Source organism: Triticum urartu, chromosome 6 (assembly GCF_003073215.2).
Source record: "Triticum urartu cultivar G1812 chromosome 6, Tu2.1, whole genome shotgun sequence".
Lineage (NCBI taxonomy): Eukaryota > Viridiplantae > Streptophyta > Magnoliopsida > Poales > Poaceae > Triticum > Triticum urartu.
This window is the reverse complement of record NC_053027.1, coordinates 255,316,397-255,320,293: the sequence shown is the minus strand read 5'-3', so window position 1 is coordinate 255,320,293 and position 3,897 is coordinate 255,316,397.

The following is a 3,897-nucleotide window of genomic DNA, read 5'->3' as shown; positions in this document are numbered from 1 at the left end:
GCTCCGGCTCTGGCACAGGATAGTTTGACCTCTTGAAACCTAGCGGGTAAGATTGACAACTTCTTCAAGACATCGCTCAACCGATTGGGTCCTTGGTTGGCAAGGGAGATGGTGGCAAGTGCTCGTTGAGCGCCAGTATACAATTGCTCTACCAAGGTATAAACCGCCTTCAGTTTGGTCACACTGTCTTGGCTCAGATTTTTGCTTCGTGGACCTGCAAGTGTTTTTTTAACAAAGGCTCAGCAGGCGGCTAATATTCTGGGTCAAAAGAAGGTATAAGTGATTAATACAGATGACTTACCCAAGATGGCGTAAACCATTTGAGACACCCAGTTCTTTAAACCGGTGAGCTCCGTGGTAAACTCCTCAAGAGCCTCTTCAGCTATTTCAGCATGTTGTATTAGAAGTGTCTTTTCTTCGGCCCAGGATTTCTTCTTTGCAGTCAAGCTGGTCTTCAATTTTTCTGTCTTAGAAAGACTCAATTGGAGTTTAGAGTCAGCAGTCTTGATTTCTGCCTCTTGATCTGTTAGCCGGGTCTTTGCTTCAGTTAATTGGGAGCTCAATTCAGAGAAGGCGTTCTACAAAACATACACAGATGTATCAAGGCTTAAACTAAAAATTATTAGGGTTCAAGTCTCAAGTTCTATGCACCGCAATACCACTTGACACTTGGGGGCTAATGTCTGCCAAAGAAATTCTTTATGACTCTTATATGTTTCAAGTCCCAAGTGCTTTACAAAGTAACATCATTTGGCACTTTGGGGCTAATACATGATATTCAGAAAGTTTCTCAAGATTAAGCGGGATTGCAATACTTATTGGGACTAGTAAAAACAGTTATGAAGTTAAGTATCAGTTCATTTATGATAAATTGAGCCGGCCCTTGGGGACTATAGGTGAAGTTTACACTACTTTGTTGGATTTTCGAAAAACTTAGAGAGAAAGCATCAATCTATATCGTAAAGTCTACAGATCATTCAGGTTCATCATATGAAGACTTGGGGGCTGGCATAGTATAAGTGAATCAGAGAACATACCTCATATTTTAGCTGCAATTGCTTGACCATCTCAATTTCCGACTCATAGCTGGAATGAACATGACTGAGATAGCCAGACAGTATGTCACTAGCATTCAGATGAGTGTAGTGAGAGATATCAAAGCGCACTCTCTGCTTCTCTAAGGCTTCTTGTTTAGCAGTGTGCCGGGCTAACACAGTGGGAGTCCCCGGTTCAGCAAATCGGCTACCAGTAATCAACACGTTAGTATCTAAAGTTGTTGGCGGGTTAGCTGAACTAGATGGTTCAGTGATAGATCAATTAAGGGTGATCTCATCAGCTAACAACTCAGGAGGATCCAATTGAGTATGAACAGCCGGGTCTTCAGGTGCTTCTATTTCAGAGGGAGGAGTTGGCATGGCCGGCTCAGGTGCAGGAACCTTCGGGTCTTCTGACGGCTTAATCACCTTGGCCTTCTTGGATTTGCCTTGGCCGCTAAGAAAAGTTTTATGAGATAGTTAGTATAAGAATGCAGTTTTTAAAAGATACAGAGGAAAGCTAATTCTTCCTTACCCAGAAGCAGTTTTGAAAGCCGGAAACTGAGTTTGAGACGAGTTGCTAGAAGAGCGAGAAACCTCCTGTAAAAGGTAAAATAAAGTCAGTGAGGCAAGGGAATAGATTCATCAATGAAAGCAACAAATGAAGATGAAAGAAACCTCATTCTGGCGTTTTCGAGGACTTTGTTGTAAAACGGAAGGCGGTTCATCGTCGTCATTATTCCGGGCCTGACGGCGGCTCTCATGTTGCTTCTTTTTCAAAAGAAAATGAGGGTCAAAATAAGCCAAAGGGTGTGAAAACCTCACTTTCCTGGTTACCAGTCAAAGTTTTTGTCTTGGCAAATGGGCTAAGTCGGAGGAAATAGTTACCTCTTCTTCTACGACCTGACTGGCCCCCGTGTCGTCCTAGCAATAGTCAGTGTCAATAAGGTTATTAAAAAACTGGCCAAGGGAGTCAAGGGCTACCTCCGAATCAGAATCATCGTCAAACTTTAATAGGTCCGAAGCAGTGCTCCTTTTCTTCTTGGACCTCCGGGTCGTCTTCCTGGCGGCGGCTCTAGCCTTCTTGGCAGCTTCATGGTGATACTTGGCTTTCCAGAAGTCAGATTTAGCCTATAAAAAAATAAACAGTATAAAAGGTCATGCAAGTATTTAAAACTACTGAGGAAAACAAAAAAGAGAAAGAGGTCAGGGGTTTCTCACCTCTGGTGCCGGGTTAAGTTTACAGAAGGGGTTTAACCCAACCTTACTGCAGTCCTCATACTTGTCGTTCACAAGGATGGTTGACTTTGAAATAATGTCTTCTTTAGTTAGTTGTACCGAGTTGTAACGCAGAGAGTCATCTCGGCCTCCGCCATATTCATAGATCAATTTGGATCGGCGACTTAGAGGAATGACCCGCCACGAGATCCAGCAACGGATCAAATCAACTCCAGTTAAGCCACTCCCAGTAAGGCATTGATCATTTTAATAGATGGAATAAGCTTCTTGCATTCAGCAACAGTAAGCTTCTTAGGGAGCACAAACTTGGAATCCAGATGCTCCGCGTGATAACCCGGCAATGGTTTTTCATTGGCTGGAGACGTATTTTGGCAATAGAACCAGGTCTGATTCCAATCTTTGGGATGACTCGGTAAGACTATTAAGGGAAAGATGGCGCCCTGTCGGCGTTGAATTGAGATTCCACCAAGTTCCAAGCTAGGGCCATTGGTACACTCATTCTGGCGGTTCAGATAAAAGTACTCTTTGAAGAGTTCCACAGTCGGCTCTTCTTGAAGATACACCTCACAAAGAACTTGGAAATTGCAGATGTTGGATATGGAATTGGGTCCAAGATCTTGAGGGTGGAGTTTGAAAAAATGAACAACGTGTCTGAAGAACTTTGAGTCGGGTGGTGAAAAACCCCGATTCATGTGGTCAGAGAAGACCCGGGTCGGGTGCATGATAAGACATAACATTTTTTCCTGGCAAAAATCCTATGGTGAAGAATTCCTTTAAGGTATCTTTAGTGACTGTGGAAGGGACCCAGTTGCAAACAGTCGGTGCTTTTGATGGCATGATGATCAAAGGACAACCTAAAAAGAAAGTAACGTGTCGGTTCAATTCAATGGTGAAGTTAAATGATGATGGTGCAAATGAGTAATGGCGGCTTAAGTAAGGGCTAATATCATATAAGGGAAAAGTGAGCCAGAGTCATAAGCCACCATGACTAAAGGTATTCAAAGGATGCTAGAAACAGAAAATGGTTAAGTGTTGGCACAAACAAGTTTACCAAGTTGTCATTATTATTTTGGATCAAATGGCCATTCTGAAAAGAAAATATTCTAGACCTAAAAGTCTAGTACAGATGAGTTCATGAGTTATAATGAGGCATCAGTACAGGAAAAAGGGATCTACTGGTATCAAAAATGGACACAAAACAACTACCGCACAAGTTAGGTGTTCCTTTTTGATCAGAACAGGCTACGGAGGAAGAACTACAAGAAGATCCATGATGAACAGCGAAGAACACCGATGAACTCGCAAACCATAATGCAGATCTAAAGGTGCGAGAAGGCAAGAACTTACGGATGCGGATCTGTTGCGGAGGGTCGTCGCCGTTTCTCCGGACAGCTCAGGGTGATGCAGCGGCCGAGCTTGAGGACGATGATGAGCGCTGCGGTGGCGGCAGAGCTTGAGCGACAGATGGGTTGTGAGAGAGGAGGAAGACGATGGAAAAGGGGGATAATGAAGAAAGGCCAGTCGTGCCTATTTATAAGGAGAAGACTGATAAGTGGGCACGAAAAACGAGGAGACCAAAACATGGTTATCCAGATACGTAGGCGCCTTGATTTTCGGGAAGGCA